Source organism: Balaenoptera physalus, assembly GCF_965194825.1.
Source record: "Balaenoptera physalus genome assembly, chromosome: 2".
Taxonomy (NCBI): domain Eukaryota; kingdom Metazoa; phylum Chordata; class Mammalia; order Artiodactyla; family Balaenopteridae; genus Balaenoptera; species Balaenoptera physalus.
In genome coordinates, this window is record NC_138883.1 from 174,261,143 (window position 1) to 174,278,630 (window position 17,488).

At 41.8% G+C, this 17,488-nt stretch overlaps 1 long non-coding RNA gene across 1 annotated transcript in view; it reads left to right on the forward strand.

Annotated features, from left to right (window-relative positions):
* LOC309656462 overlaps positions 1–13,583 on the forward strand; it is a 1,106,578-nt gene extending 1,092,995 nt beyond the window's left edge. Inside the window, exon 2 of the long non-coding RNA XR_014261378.1 lies at positions 2,911–13,583. This is a non-coding gene — a long non-coding RNA (uncharacterized lncRNA). The remainder of the gene's footprint in view (positions 1–2,910) is intronic.
* Positions 13,584–17,488: the final 3,905 nt, after the last annotated feature.

The window sequence follows — 17,488 nt, forward strand, 5'->3', positions numbered from 1 at the left end:
CTCGGCCTCTCTTTTCTTCCCCCCCTCTCTGCACATGGATGAACAGTGAGATTCTGAATACTCCCTTGCTGAGCCCAGCCGATGGCGGCGCTCTCGCTGGACAGATGGGGGTGGGGAGTGAGACAGACGTGCTGTAGCCTTCAGCACTCCAGAGTCACACCTAAGTCCCCTGTTTCCCCACTGCCTGCAGCCCCAGTTGGAGGGTGCAGTTGAAGGTTGAAAGGAGGGTGGCTGGGTCGACAGTATTTCTCTAATGGCTCACCCACAATCAGCGTTTCAGGTGTTTTTTCAAAATGCCACTTTTAACATAAGGAGAGCCCTCTAGAATTTTCCAGATGGTAGATGTGATTTTTTTTTTTAACCTTATGGTTTTCCTCACCAGCCTTCCAAAATGAAATAAGATGTTTCCCAGAGAACAGTAAGGTGTGTTGAAGAGACAAAGACCGTTTCTCTATGATTTTAAATGAACATGCCCACCGCATAAGAGTGGGGGAGGGGTGGTTCTTTTTACTAACGCTGCAAATGGTGAGTGTATACATACGAACTCTTATGTACAGGCTTACAGTTCTAGCAACCTTTCAGGAGATTCAGCCATTGACCTAAGTTGCATTTACTTAAAGGTACTACATGCACGAGAAATAAGCACTTGTCAAGATGCCTTCAAAAGTCTTCAGATAAAGCAAGCAGCTTTCACAAAAGTACTGAGCAAGATCTTTTCCTAAGATATAGAAAGAGTCCTGTAAGTTTCAGAGCACATCTCCTGCATGTGTCTTGGGGGAGGGGGGACATAAGCAAAATATGAGAAAGAAGGGCTCCCATTTGCCGTGGCGAACAGGAGAAGGAACAGCCTGGATTTATAACATTAATGGAAAGCCCCCGGAGTAGCTATTAGGCAAGTTATCCCACCAACAAATATATAAGACACACAAGAACGGCTTTAAATAAACAAATAGAATTGATTCGTAAATCATACTTTTGCATTCAGGAGCAACGGATGTCAGTCAAATGTGGGTGACATTTGCTTGTCAATACGGGGATGATGGCTGGGAAGATGGCGACTTATTACACCAGGGCGAGAATTGAAATGAGAAGCAGAAACAAATAAGACTACACAGCAAGCAAACAATAACATCCCCGGCTCCAATCAGGGGCCTGCGGTCTGGTCTGTGGGCTCCACAGCACGGACGGACATCTCCTCCTCTCTGCCTTCTGCCTACCCCTTATCCCATCCCACCAGTTCAGTTCTTTCTTTCCTCCTTCTCTGTTTCAGAACAAAATAAGGTCAAATGAGGAGGCAGAAGGAAACAAAGATTCATTGATTCTTCTAAGAGAAATGTCAGCAGCTCATCAGGTCTTTCCTGGGAGAATCACCACTGAGGCGTCGGGCTGTGAGGCACAGCCCAGCCCTGGGCTCCCCGCTCTCCATTCTGCCTCTCTCTAGATGCTGGCACAGGCCCTGCTCCTGCTCCTGGGACACAGTCCTTCTCACTTCTCACACCTTTAACTTTTCTTCGAGGGGGGTGCTTTTATAAACATGTGTCTTTACCTTGGGCATAACTACACATATGTTTCACACTAATTTTGTTCACATGAGCTGCATCATTTTCATATGTTTAAGCAGCAAACACATAATAAGTTCTCTCCTGGCTACAACACCTATTTTCCTAAAATCTCTTCTGGGTTGCTTCTCAAAGTCACCTTTCTTTAGGGGGGGGGTACAAAACGGTAACACATGGTGTCAGCAGTGGAGGGTAATATATTAATGAAACCGGCTCTTCCCTGATACAACAAATAATCAAACGTCGTAAGACTTCTCTATTGCTAAGGAGAGTTGAGTGGGGATAAAAGGAAAGGTTTTTTAAAGGTAGAATTGTATAAATAAATTCTCATCAAAAACCTCAAGATACATGGACGAAGCCTCAGCTCATAGAGGAACCCATCAAGGCTGAAATAGTAGAGTTAGAATGGGCCCTGGAAAGCAAGTCTCTACCTGCTCGCTTGGCAGATGGTGAGACTGAGACCCATAAGCCTCGAGTAGAATCAGGGTCAACCCATGCGCTTGCTGGTACACCTTCCTCTACACCACAGTATCAGCACACCGCAGACCAGCCCAGCCCAAGACCTGCGGTACTGTTCCTAGTAATTCAGGCTTTCCTCCTTCTACTTTCTCTAATGCCAAAGCAGAGCTTGATTTTTCCAAGTGAGGGCTCTAACATCTCAAAGTTCTGCTGAGATTTGGACTGGTGTTCAATCGTCATCCTTCATAATGAGGACACCATCCGCCATGTCACATGGCTGACCCTAGTCTTTCCAGCGAGTGTACACACCTCGACAGTGCATGGACATTTGGCTTTTTAGTGAAGGAAGTTTACATGATCTGTCTCCTTCCTTTCCTCTAGAAATGTCCCGCCAAGTGTTGTACTTTGGGAGAAACTTCTTCTGTTCCCCCAAGATTTTCAGGGATGCCTGGGTTGTAGATGAACTCAGGGCTGGTTCCTGCCACTTTTCACTGCTTGAATTTCCCAGAAGGTTCTTTGGAAAGTTACTCACGCTTCAGCCCTTATTCTGACAGTTAGAATAAACCATCTGATATGGCATATTACTCATCATCTTTATATGTATATAATAATAGAAAATGTGTCAATTAAAAAAAATATTTGGTTCTTTTCAGTCCTCATCAGAGGACCACGTTTTCTCTCACAGTCGATATTAGCTTTGGAAGCAGGCCCTGGAATCTAATTTTCACAGGACTTCCCAATCATTTCTCAAGAAAACACTAGGCTCCATCTTCCCATTCCTTCTGCCCCTGGGCCTTTGGGACCATTAAATAATAAAGTCAAATACAGAAACCCAGGGGCTTTCCAGGTGGCGCAGTGGTTGGGAATCCGCCTGCCAATGCAGGGGACACAGGTTGGAGCCCTGGTCCGGGAAGATCCCACATGCTGCGGAGCAACTAAGCCCGTGCGCCACAACTACTGAGCCTGCGCTCTAGAGCCCGCGAGCCACAGCTACTGAAGCCCGCGTGCTGCAACTACTGAAACCTGTGCGCCTAGAGCCCGTGCTCTGCAACAAGAGAAGCCACCGCAATGAGAAGCCCACGCACCGCAACGAAGAGTAGCTCCCGCTCGCTGCAACTAGAGAAAGCCCGCGCGCAGCAACAAAGACCCAACGCAGCCAAAAATAAATAAATAAAAATAAATAAATTTAATTAAAAAAAAAAATACAGAAACCCATGATCGGAGTTGGGTGATGCTCCTGTGATTTTCACCTTTCCCACATCATTTCTGCCTCTTTCGCAGAACTGAGCAGGTCCTAAACACACGACTTCCACACAGACGCGCGTGGCCACCCATTGATCTTTACTGAGCACGCACTGGCAGCAGAGCCCTACACCGGGCTCTTCCAAGGCAAACAAATATTTAGTCATGAGAATGATTTCCAAATCCAGCAGCACTTCCACAGAAATAGCATTTCTTATAACAGGAAAAAAAAAATAATGAATTCACAGACCCAAGGGCTATCTAAAGAAATAGATATTAAAAATGTAAAAAAAAAAAACTGGGGCCGGATCAGCTATTGATCTTTAATTTCTGGGTCTCAAAATTGGATTTCAGGACACACACTCCTTTGACTGAAGAACTGGAGGTTTCCAGCCAGATAGGGTCTGCTTGGAGTTATTATGTAGGGAAGCTTTGGAATCAGAGGAGTCTTAACTTGAATCTTAGCTTCCTCATTTAGTAGCTAGGGAAGTTACTTGTAAACTTTCTGAGGCTTAATTTCCTTTCCTGTGAGATACCTAAATCAGGATTGTTGCGAAGATTGAGTTAATGCATATAATTACAATGATACTCAATGCCGAAGAAAAGCCCAGTAAATGTCAGCTTTCATCTTAGTATACTGTAGGTCTACTGAGTAGTGTGTGTATGTCTATGAACTTGATGGTAGAACACCAGGCTCTCAAGGAAGTTAAAGCTAAAGAGTCAGACTTCAGACAAATGACATCCAATGGGCAATAAGTATTACAGACTTAGACAAAACGAGAAAGAACACAGAAGTTCTCCAGGAGAGCAGCCTTCTGTGTTATAAAACAAAGCAAGACAAAACTCGAAATAAAGATCACTCTACCCTTCTCTAAAGGAAGAAAAAGTTTCATAGCCAGGTCATTTGAATTCACTGCAGTCTGCTAGACCAAGGTTTTAGACTTAGAACCTAGTAGGGAAGCATTAGAACATGCTTTTTGTCCTCTGGAAAGTTTTCCAAATCCCAAGTGGCAAACGTATTTAAAAATCACTGAGGTAGTTATTCAGGACCTGAGCCTCTAGAGGATGACTCTCAACAAAGCAAACACACCAGAGAGAGCGGCTTTGTACAGGCAGCCAGAATGAGCGATCACACTGCCAGAGACCTAAGTCATAACCACATTCAGGAGAGAATTCTCAACACAAAACTCTCCATTGAAGATAGTGAGTTGAACAGCTAGCTTGGCAGATCTCCTGTCAGAAAATGATCGAATAGCCAGATGGAGAAGGTAACTAGCACATTACGTAAGACTCCGTTACAATAAATGGCTTCAACTTGGTCTCCAATTCTTGCTATATCATTCCATAGAAGGATGAAATCTCTAGTATGGATATGATATTTTTGACTTGCCATGGGTCAAATATTATGGTCCCTATGACTCTACTTAATGTAGAATTGAAATGTTACAAAGAACGAGATCTAAGAGATCAGCAAGTCCTCCTAAGCTATGCTCAGGACAACTCAGTCATACAAGGTAGATGAATGAATTCAAGAAACTAATAGCACTTATTTACAAAACAGAAACAGACTTACAGATACTGAAAACAAACTTATGGTTACCAAAGGGGAAACGTGGAGGGGGGAGGGATAAATTAGGAGCTTGGGATGAACATTCACACACTATTATATATAAGATAGATAACCAACAAGGACCTACTGTATAGCACAGGGAACTCTACTCAGTATTCTGTGATAGCCTATATGAGAAAAGAATCTGAAACAGAATGAATATATGTATACGTATAACTGAATCACTTTGCTGTACACCTGAAACTAACACAACATTGTAAATCAACTAGACTCCAGTAAAATTTTTAAGGAAAGAAACTAAAAGTGGCTGCCGTTAGACTACGGGGAACTTTCCAGCAGAAGATACATGCTAGGGACACAGCTCAGAAGCTGTGCCCCAGACAGATGAACTGGTCAGGCAGCGATAAGAATTGAGGCAGTCTTGCTGTTTTGTTTAAAAAAATCTAAAGCATCATGCATTCTGAGAGGAGAGGTTACAGAGAGCTTCCGATGGAACCAGACCCTGCCGAGAGCAGCCAGTACTCTAGAAACTAGCTCTAAGAGTAATTAGGCTGCAGGGGGCATGACCATCAAGTGAGGGTGCACTTGGGCAACTGACCTTCAAATATGAACAATATGTCCTATGAAGAAATACTGTGTCCCTTGGGTATCTGTATGTGAGTAGACATATCAGCTTTTCCCTAATGCAGGCAATCTCCTGGGAATAGTTTTAAATGGTGTAAAAATAGAATTTCAAACCATAATCCTAAAAATAAATTGTGAAGGTAGTTTAGATTTATAATAAGCTGGAAGGAAGAAAAACCGAAATTAACCTATCAGGTAGCTGCATGTTCAATATAAGTAGATGAATATGCCAATATTTCCCATTGAAAGAACTTGTAATGATTCATAATGCAATTAATTACTTTATCTTTAGCTCTGGAAAGTGGAAAAAGTCAGCAAAAGTTGATCCTACTTAGACCAGGGTTTTGTGATTTTCTTTTTCCTGCTCAAGACACAAGTGATCAACCCTCTCCACTTGTCAGTATCCACAAAGGTTCTCTGGTTTCACTCGGGCCCTTCTGACCCACACCAGCAGGCAGGAAGATTCTGAGTGTGACGTTCATCATTCTGGGTGTGTTAGCTGTTTACTGCCCACTGCTGCCTTGTTGGGACCATTCCAGCAAGCCAGCAACTTCACAGAGGTGGGAACACAGACGAGACTGTTCATTTTATTATTACCAGTGGCTGCTTTTGTGAATTTCTGGTAAATTTTCGAGGCAGAAAATTTAAAATTATTGGCTGAATTAGAGGGATTAACTGAAAATGTCTATTTTCCAATAGCTGCCATTATGTATTTATATTTGTATATATATAAAATCGCAATTATATATATTAAATATGGCACATTTATTACATTATTGTAATACAGGTACGTATATTGTATATATATACATAATACATATATGTATATTATATATGATTTATATATCAATATATTTGTGTGTATGTAAATATATATATATATATATATATGTGTGTGTGATTTTTTTTACATTTACTCTTAAGGAATTGTTTCCATGGGTGGGCAGGTCTTAATGGTCAGATAATGAGAGCTAGCTATGGACCACCCATGGTGGTTTCTCTTTGTCGAAAGCCCCAGAACGTGACCTTGGCACCCCAGGACACATGAGCATTTGTCCTTGCGTTACACAGACCACTGGTTGGCCCTCTGTACCCATTTCCCTCGGGGTTGAAGGTGGCATCCACATGGTCCTTTTTTACAAAGGCCTTGGGCAGAAAAGAGAAGAAGAAAACAATAGGAGCTAATTAGAAGGACTTTTAGGAGAAGTGTGGTTTTTCAGAGAAAATCATGCATTGGGTCTAAACTACATAATTAACTTTTTCCTCAGAAATTCAGAGCAAGCTCAGAAGGGCCTAATCTAATGTTTTATCTGGCGTTTGATGGCACTGGTTAGAATGAAGTCTCTGGATAAGCCGCTTCTATTATCTTCTCATTAATGTGTTCCATTTAATTCAATTTAATCTAATTGAAAACAGGCCAGAAGAGAGCCGGACCTGGCTGTCCCCTTCCTATGCCTCCAGCCTCTCCCACCTGCAAACGGTTTCACGCGCGGCATCTGCAGGCACCTTCCTTCAGCACCTGCTGCGGACCCCACCGCAGAGCCACCTCTGTCCTCCCGATGGCTCCACCACCCACCTCCCCTCCTGCCACGGCATCATTCTCCCAAGCTCCGTGAGTTTCCTTCTTCTTACAGCACTGACCTCATTCCTCTTTGCCAAAGGCCCGTGTCCTTTCTCCTGTGACTGCGAGAAAGCCCAGGTCTTTCATCTTCGGCCTCCCACCCCTCCCCTCCCCCTACCCACATGCACCACAGACACGTTTACTAGGGGCTAAATACATGTTTGTTGATGTGAATTGCTGAATTGGGAATCAGCAGCAGGGTTTGCAAAAGAACTTTTTAAGACTGAGGAAATCTGGATGTACCGAACAAGCCTGGACTGGAAAGGAGACATTTCCAAGGGCTGAAAATTCTTTAAACTGCCCAAAATGTTAGATTAAGAACCAGATTAGTATCCGTTATTAGAAAAAAGAAACGGCAGAACTGAGAAATAATCTGTACAAGAGTTGGGATTCGAAACTCATTAGGGCCTTAGATGTCAGACCTAATATGTGTTTTCTCTGCGGGAAGTGATAATGGTGGACTCACTGATATTTAGGACCAGTCCCAATAGTTTAAAAACACTGTTAGGTTTGTTTAACCATCGTATTTTCAAAACACTTTATAACATGTGTATGGTGGGAGCAAAAATTCTCCTGTGATTACCGAAGGGGAACATGCATTCCCCAGGGATTTCTGTCTGAGAGGATGGCCACATGAACCACCTACGCTAAATCCTCCAGTGTATCTTTTATGGGGTTCATCCCCTCCTTTCTTTAAGATGTGTTGAAACATTTTCTGCCTATACCCTGTTTGCTGTCAACAAATAGAGGCATACAAAAGAACGAAATAATTCCATTCGCAGCAACCTGGATGGACCTGGAGATGGTCATACTGAGTGAAGGAAGTCAGACAAAGACAAATATCATATGATATCGCTTATATGCGGGATCTAAAAAAATGGTACAAATGAACTTATTTACAAAACAGAAATAGACTCATGGATGTAGAAAACAAACTTACAGTTACCGGGGGGAAAAGGCAGGGGGAATAAATTGGGAGATTGGGATTGACATATACACACTACTATATATAAAATAGATAACTAATAAGAACCTACTGTATAGCATAGGGAACTCTACTCAATACTCTGTAAGGGCCTATACATAGGGAAAAGAATCTAAAAAAGAGTGGATATATGTATACATATAACTGACTCACTTTGCTGTGCAGCAGAAACTAACACAACAATGTAAGTCAACTACACTACAATAAAAATTTTTTAAAAAGCGACAATATATTTCTTCTAAAATACAGATGATCATATCAATTCTTTTAAACGTCACCTGTTTCCAAAGAAGTATTTGAAGTCTCTGACAAGGAAAATAAGACATAAAAAATAGCTCCTTTACAATAAAAAGATGAGAACTAGAGCTATGTGATTGAAAGAAGGGCTAGACAAGGGAGAAAAAAATTGCAGCAGAAGTATTACATCCAGGACAGTAGCTGCTCTATAGAAAATCAAATACTTCTGCGTTCCCCAAGAGCCAAGGCAAAAAGGGAAACACCATGAGTTACCTTTAGCTCATGATTTGTTAAAAGAAATATATCAGTCTTTCAGGAGAAAGAGAATTTTTCCTCTCACAGAATTCTAAGAAGAGTTTATCAAGAGGGGGGTATGAACTAATATTATAGACAACAGTCAAGATGGTTCACAGAAAATGAAGAACTATTCCCCAAAGAGGAACTAAAGTAGCCCAAATCTTATTCAGCTTACTAGAACATCTTGAAATTCATTCAAAGAAAGCTGACATATTGAATAAGAGGCAAATACTGCTCCCAGAAAACACATAATTAGCAAGAACAGAATGAATGGGAGAAAGAGCGGAAAGTGGAGTTTCAACCGAAAGAGGTGATGACCTATTTTCAATTAAAAATCAAAAGTGCAGTAAACGTTATCCCTGGAGTGACGAAACTCAGTGAAAACAAACGCAAATAAATTCTACATTTCTGTTTCCTTTTAGTGTGTAAGTTGAAAAGATCAGTCAAATGTGATTAGCTACAGAAAAAAAAAACAAAAAACAAAGTTAAACCATTTGGCAGATTTGTTCCCAAGTCATGACTACAATATTTTGACCTGTGAATTATGACAGATATAAAAGTGTTACTCGTATTATGAAAACAACTTTGAGCAGATAGGAGTTTAACTGAATCACACCTAAATCTCCAATTCTGTAAATAGAAAACGCCTGCATATACTATTTGATAATGATATTCATAAACACCAGGAACTACCCATATAAAAGACTAACAACTGTATGCACTTGTGAACTGCAAACACTGATCTACTTGCTGCAAATGAAAAAATCGCTTTTCTCCCTTCACATTCAACTGGTCACTTATAAGTAAGCATATTTATTTCAATCCCAACAACTCCTTAATTTAGCCTATAGTAAGTCACTGGATGTTTACGCACAATCTCTAAAATACGGACAAGTGTATGCAAGGTAAAAGCATCCCAGTACTCCTGAGACAGCCAATGAATTTTCTGAAGATTTTTGAGCATGCAGTATAGTGTGAATTTTAATGATTTTCAGCTCCTCTTAGATCCACACACAAATATAGAAATATGTATCGGGCAATGCAAATGAACTTGAAATGGGTTCAGTGGATGGTAAAGCCATCCCTGTGCTGAGTGCTTTAATACCCGGGGTTCAGAAACCACTCAGAAGGCAACGTTCTCCCATCAGCAAAAGATAAAAGGCAAAAGGCAAACTGCTCTTACAAAGCAATAAATACTACGTAATACAAAGGGGGAAAGTAAATACTCTTTCACAACACAAAAGGGAATGGAGCCAGGGAGATAAAAATGCCAGAATAAATACAGGTGGTTTAAACTAGTAAAGGCGAATCTGAACGAGAGAGAAAAATGACTTGCTGGTTTTCTTTCTTGGAGGGCTTTACAAACCAAGCTTTCTTCAAATAACTCAAGTTTCAAATATGGCAGCACATTTAAGTTCCGCGTTTCCCTTTCATCGTGGTCATGGAAAGCTTTGAAGCAATGTGAGCATTTCCAAAGAATTGGAAACCCTTGGGAAAAGACAATTACAGTATTTATCAGTGCAACTGGAAATAAGGAATAGAGAGGAATCAGGAACAGTGGAGATTCGCCATACAGGTGTCTGCTATTTCCCCCACCAAGTCAAAATCTGTTGATGGCGCTTAGCACTCTGCCCTCGTGATAAACTGTGGTCCCTCATATTCATCAGGGACTTGACAGCTGGGAGTGGGCAACTCCAGATTAAAATCTCCCCTGTTTTGTTGGCCAGGAGATTCATTTTTGCAGTCATCCACTGCATATACTCCTCCCTTTGTTTGCTGATTATTAATTTTGGACTCATTAGTGATTTAATTTTTCAACTACAAATGCAATTATTTTAATGATTCATTCGTGTAACGTTTTTTAATTTAAAGTAGGAGAGGATTCAATCTCAACTGAGTTCTTCAAAATGAAGGGGCCTCTTTATGGTAGAAAGCATATTTTAAAGGGGTCTGAAATCTTTGTGTGGAATTTAGCTGCAATGATAGAGCTCAGTGTTGCAGGATGGTTGGGGGATATATATACGATGACTTAAATAAAACATACAGGATTCAAGTTGGAAAACTCTTTTTGAGTAAACTATTCATGAAAATGGAAAATTACAGGATTTTTCTCACTCACATAAAATGTTGGGCTTTGGCAAGATGTCATTACAGCTGATCTTGGCAATGTGAGCTGGTGAAAGTAAATGAGATGGTTGCTTTGGAAGGGAGAGCCTTTGATTTGAAGGCTGTTTGTTTTGTATGATTTTTCATACTGGTGAAGCCAAAAAAGGATGAAAGTATTTCTTCAGGTTGGTGAAGTAAGAGACCAAGAATACAGTGAAACCTGCCTCCTTTCAGTTCTCAAATTACCCAGTTTTGTACAGAACGAGTTTGTATTAAGGGACTAGATGTATTTTTAACAAAATATATCCTATTCCCTTTTATATCTCCCATAGCATCCATACCAGCACCTGGGTACCAAGTGAGTCTTTGATAATTGTTTGTCAAAACAGGTAAAGAGAACCATCTTATCTGCTGGTTGTGACTTACTGAAAGATCAAAGCATATACAATGCTTACTATGCAATGGAAGGTTCTGAATCAACAACTAAAGAGATACCTTTATCCAGAGCACTGGACCCTGATTGAGGTGGTGGTCCCACTCACACTGACTCCTTGTTCCCTGAGATCAAGGGGAAGAAACCAGGGTGGACATCATGTGACCATCTTGTCCTTAAGGAGCCATCTCTTTACCACCCACGTTTGGCTGAGTAGAACCTTGTCTCAAAATTGGCCACTGAAATTCTTCTCTTTCCTGATTTTTGAGACGTGGAATAGAAAGACATGGAAATTGACAGCACCACTGAAGAAAGGCCCACAAAGGCCTCTTGCAAAACTTGGTAGAGCTGCCCTTGGTTCTTTTATCTGTCCTTCTAATCCTGTGGGATATTTTATGTCTTCCAAGAAGGCCCACCGCCACCTTCCTATCCCTCTACTTTTTTTTTTTTTTTTTTTTTTAACTTACTCTACCTCAAGTGGGATTATTTTGCTCACAATGGAGAGAACCATAACAAACACAAGCTGGTTGGGGCTTTAAGGGAGGGTTAAGCTCTCTTCTGTACCAGCACTGCTCCAATAGAGCTTACTGTGATGAAAGGAATGTGTGATCTACGTGCTGTCACGTGTGGCCACTGAGCATCTGAAATGTGGCTAGTGCAACAGAAAAACTGAATTTTTAATTTCATTGAATTTTAATTAAGTTGAAACAACCACAGGTGACTAGTGCCTACAGATTAGATGGGTCAGTACGATGAGAATGAGAGGAATCCTTTTTCTCTATTTAAGGACAGAACAAGCGAAATGGATTTAATTGAAGCAATGAGGCTACACATGGGCTGTGAGCCAAACCTGAGAAAAAGATGATCCAAGAAGGTCCCTGGAACTCTCAGGCAGACTCAGAAGTGGCCACCAGAATAGAATGGTGAATCAGCTTGCTGGGCTACTGTAACCAAGTACCACAGACTGGGAGGCTTAAACAACAGACATTCATCGTCTCCCAGTTCTGGAGGCTGGAAGTCCAAGACCGAGGTATCAGCAGGGTTGGTTTTTTCTCAGGCCTCTCTCCTTGGCTTGTAGATGGCCGTCTTCTCCCCGTGTCTTCACATGGTCTTCCCTCTGTGTGTGTCTATGCCCTAATCTCCTCTATAGAATACCAGTCACATTGGATTAGGGCCCACCCATACGGCCTTATTTTAATTAGCCCTTTAAAGGCTCTGTCTCCAAATATGGTCACATTCTGAGATACTAGGGATTAGGACTTGGACATATGGATTTTGGGGGGGACACAATTCAGTCCATAACTAATGGTCTAGTGCGGATATGCCTAAAAGACAAAGGAACATTGAGAATTCCAATTGTTAGCACAGCCAGGGAACTGCCGTCCCTTGAGACTGGAGACCTATTCAGCATTTCCAATCCAAGCGTGGCTGCATTTTCTTCATTTTAATTGCAGCAACAGATGAACTACAGACATGGGCATAGCTCGACTCTAGGTTACCATTTCCAGGGAGTTTAATGAGTACGACTTCTTTCAAGTAACTATGAGATTTGAATGTCAATTCTGACTCAGTTGATTCTTCTTTAGAAACCATCTCTAATTTTGATTTTTTTCTTCCTCCAATTGCTATCAAAAGCAGGTCTTGATGATCACATACCAGGACCCTCATAATAGCTTCCTGCACGATCTCCTGGCCTTCAGCTTGCCCGGTTCTTGTTCACTGTATATACTGAGCTTAGATTTTTCTTCCCAAGAGACATCGTTCATTGTTCCTCCCATTTCTTGGAACCTTCAGAGGACTCTCTCTCAGCTTAGTTGTCTCAAGATAAATCCTAAATTCCTAACTTCATGCTAAGTGCATGCTTATGACTTTAATTTCTATTGCTACCAAACAAAACAAAACAAAACAAAACACCTCTTGTGAATCCCCGCAGATCAGTTTCCTCAACTTTCCACTCACATATCTCACACACATTTCCAAGCCCAAGTCCTTGCTTACATTACTTCATCTGGAATATCTCCAAAGGCCCTTCCAGGTCTCAAGAGACTTATCATTCATTAAAAGAAAACTTGTCAGACAGAGAAAGACAAACATCACATGACATCACTTATATGCGGAATCTAAAAAAATGGTACAAATGAACTTATTTACAAAACAGAAATAGAGTCACAGATGTAGAAAACAAACTTATGGTTACGGGGGGTGGGCAGCGAAGGGGGAGGGATAAATTGGGAGATTAGGATTTACATATACACACTTCTATATACAAGATAGATAACCAACAAGGACCTACTGCATAGCACAGGGAACTCTACTCAATACTCTGTAATGACCTATATGGGAAAAGAATCGAAAAAAGAGTGGATATATGTATATGTATAACTAATTCACTTTACTGTACACCTGAAACTAACACAACATTGTAAATCAACTATATTGCAATACAATTTTTTTAAAAAAAGAGAGAAAACTTGTATTCAAATTTTACTTCCTTAGAAATGTTTTCCATGACCATTCTGTCTACAATAACACTCCATCCACTGGCATCCTATCACCCTCCTTTGTTTTTCACTACTGGCTGAATTATGTCTCCCTCAAAAATTCCTATGCTGAAGTCTTAACAGTACCTCCAGATGTGGCTGTATTTGGACACTGGGTCTTTACAGATGTGCTAAAGTTAAAATGAGGTCATTAATGTGGGCCCTAATCCAATGTGACAGGTGTCCTTATAAGAGGAAATCAGGACACAGACACACACAGAGGAAAGACTAAGTGAAGACACAGGGAGAAGACGGCCATTAACAAGCCAAGGGGAGAAGGCCTGGAACAAATTCTCCCCTCATGCCTCTCAGAAGAAACCACCCCTGCAGACACCTTGATCGCAGACTTCCAGCCTCCAGAACTGTCAGAAAATTCGTTTCTGTTGTTGAAGCCACGCACTCTGTAATACTTTGTAATGGCGGCACTAACAATACAGGTGTATACATTACTACCTACTGTTTTGGATCTGTTTCCCTCTACTAGAAAGTCAAGTTCATAAGGGCAGAAACTTAATTTTGTTCACTGCTGTATCTTCATTATCTAGAGCCTAGGGCCTGGCACATAGTAGGTGTTCATGTAAATGAAGTTTGGAACTCCATTCTATATGCCCAGCTACACCATCTCTGCCTAATTCTGGGGAAGTCCATTGGCTGGCAGATAAAAACTATACCTCCCCAAAACCTAGCCTTTATGGGTAATAAAGGTAGTACTTCAGTCTCTGTTTGCTTTATATTATTTCTCAGTTGGTCTTGAACTTGGGCAGGGAGGAGGGGGTTTAGTACCCTCACTGCCTAACATTCCGTAGCATCTTACAAGTGCAGGTACTCAATGAATATTTTACCCCTACACATGTTTAGTCCTCTTCACATGTTTCCTGACAACTTCCACACATGTATATTTTGATTCCCGGCTAGACTCCCAGCTTCTAGAGGGCAGGGATTGTTCTCAGTACCTGCAAGTCTGCCCTCTTATAGTAGCAGCTCAATAAATCTTCAATGACTGAATGACCAATATACATGTGCTGTGGAACCCTGGGGAAGTATTAGTCCGGCTCCCAATGACTCCTCTTCTCTGAGGATTTTCTCACTTCCTTACCTACCTCTCATCTCTCCTCCACAATGTACAGAGCACGGAGGTGGAAGGAGGCGAGTTTGTACCGTGAGTCTCTGTCCTGTTCCCCTCGGCCACAGACACTGGACCAGAGATGGACACTGTGCCACTGAGGTGGCTTCTCCCAGGAATCTGGATTGAGACCGAGAGACTCATGCTGGCCTCTTGCAGCTGCTAGACTTATTTTTGTCCATTTAGATAACAGAAAGAGGGCAACTGGTGCCCACCTTGTGACACAGAGAAGGAAAGGCAGTTCGCAGAGAAAGCTAAGGCGTAGGCAGTCAGGCAGAGAGGAAGGGAGACACGGAGACTTCTGGAACCAGATTCCGTTTCTGCCCATCATTTCCAGGAGACTCCCCTGTGTCTCTGTTACCAACTCCCCCCTCCCCTGCCCCATCTTTGCTTAAACTGGTTTGTTTCCATTGTTTGCAAAGCAAAGCAAAACAAAACACACAAGGATAAAATGAAACAAACAAAAAACAAAACCATTGATGCATTCACCCCGTGATGGTTTTTTGAGATATAGGGGTAATTCCCTTCAGAGAATGAGGCATAAAAGTCCCTGAGCCCCTCCTGTGCCTCTCAAATCATCCATTAAAGCCCATTTACTTCCAGGTAACGGAGGAGCTGCAGCCATGCATCAGCTCATGGACAGTGTTGGACAGTTTGCTTTGCAATTCTTTCCAAATAGAAGAAAGTACACCTGTGCTCCGAAGTCTACCAGGAACACTCTATGTTTTTAAACCTACCTTTTTCTAAATTGCCTCATAAATTCTTGCTGTTCTCAGGATCACCTTTCTCAACTATACCAGCTGAGATCAACTCAGGTGGTTACCCTAACACTTCCAAGATGTTAAATCTGAAATGCTAAACAAAGATCTTTATGGGAAGAAGGGCATTTATTTATTTTCTTCACGTGTTTACAGCTACACTGTTCAAGAGAAAAAGGTCGGGGGCAGGAAAATCCTTGTGTATGAAATTAAATCCAGATCGGACTGAATGGACAAAATTGTTGGAATCATCTTCAAGGACTCCCACCCATCTTCATTTGTATCTTACTGATAACCAGTTAGGAGGCTGCTGGAATAGATCAGGTCAGATGGAGGCTTGGACCAGGAGGTCTCAGAGGAGATGGTGGTAAGGAGTCAGTGAGGGCTCAGTGAGAACCAGAACCTGGGGGCCAAAAAGGAGGGAATAGATCATAGACACAAGAATATAATGAACCAGGCAAGGATAAATTCTGTGAAGAAAATAAAAGCAGGGAGGTGGGACAGTGCCCTGTGGACTACCTTAGACGTAGTCTCGGAGGACCTCTCTGATGAGATGATAGATAACTGAGACCAGGAAAATCTGGGGAGAAAAAAAATTAATCCAGGCTAAGGAGACAACTAGCAAAACACCCTCCCTTGTGAACAAGGCTGACGGGCTTGAGAACCACAAGGAAGGTCAGTGTGGCTGGAACAGAGGGAAAGGAGGGAAAGAAGGTGGGGGGGAGGGGCAGCGCCCCAACATCTCTGGTAATTCTCTGGCTGTTTATATAGGATTTAAAAAAAAAAAAAAAACTGATACTTTTAAGAGCAGTTTTAGGTGTACAGAAAATTAGAGCAGAAAGTACAGAGTTGCTATATACCCCATCTGTCCTCCATACACGGTTTTCCCTTTTATTAATATCCTTGCATTCGTGTGGTGCATTTGTTACAACTGATGAACCAATACCGATACGTTATTATTAACTGAAGTCTGCAGTTTACATTAGGATTCACTGTTTCATTAAAGGGGTCTTAGCACAGGCAGGGGGATGGGACTGACATGATCTGATTTACAATTTTGAAAGACTCAGGTTCACAGAAGTGTTGTTACTGGTCGTACTGTTTCTCTCCCCAAGATTCGTATGTTGAAGTCCTAACTCCCAGTGCCTCAGAATGTGACTGTATTTGGAAATCGGCTCTTCATAGAGATAATTAAGGTAAAATGAGGTCACTGGAGTGGGCTTTAATGCAATGTAACTAGTGTCCTTACAAGAGGAGGAGATGAGGACACAGACACAGAGGGAAGACCATGTGAAGACACAGGGAGAAGACGGCCGTCTACAAGCCAAGGAGAGAGGCCTCAGAAGAAGCAATCCTGCCCACATCTGATCTTGGACTTCCAGCCTCCAGAACTATGAGCCGATAGATTGCTGTTGTTTAAGCCCCCCGGTCTGTGGTAATTTGTTATGGCAGCCCTAACAAACCAATACAGCGGTAAAGACCTGCTATAAGAAAATCTACCTGATTTCATTCAACCAAGTATTTTCCAACATTTAAAATCAGAGGACCCTCTTTCTACTATAGACTACTGACCCTCCACAGACTAGCAGTTTGTAAGTCACACTTTGGGATGCCCTGAACTAGAATATAAGCCCCACGAGGGAAGGGACTTTGTTCTTGCCACTGCTATATCCCCAGCACCTGAAATAATGTCTGGAATTCAGTAAATATTTGCTGTGGCTTTTTGCTGTTCCATGTATGTCTACCTCCTGCCCATTTTCTACTCCCGGTCCCTTTGCAAATCTCAGTACCACCTGTCCGCAGGTGAACGGTAAGAATTACCTCATAACTTTCCTTTATTTTTTATGAACAATTCACAGGGAATGGAGGTCAACACCAACCAAAAACAGTCCTATCCAGGTGCCTGTATCTTCCACAGCTTTGAAAAATGCCAC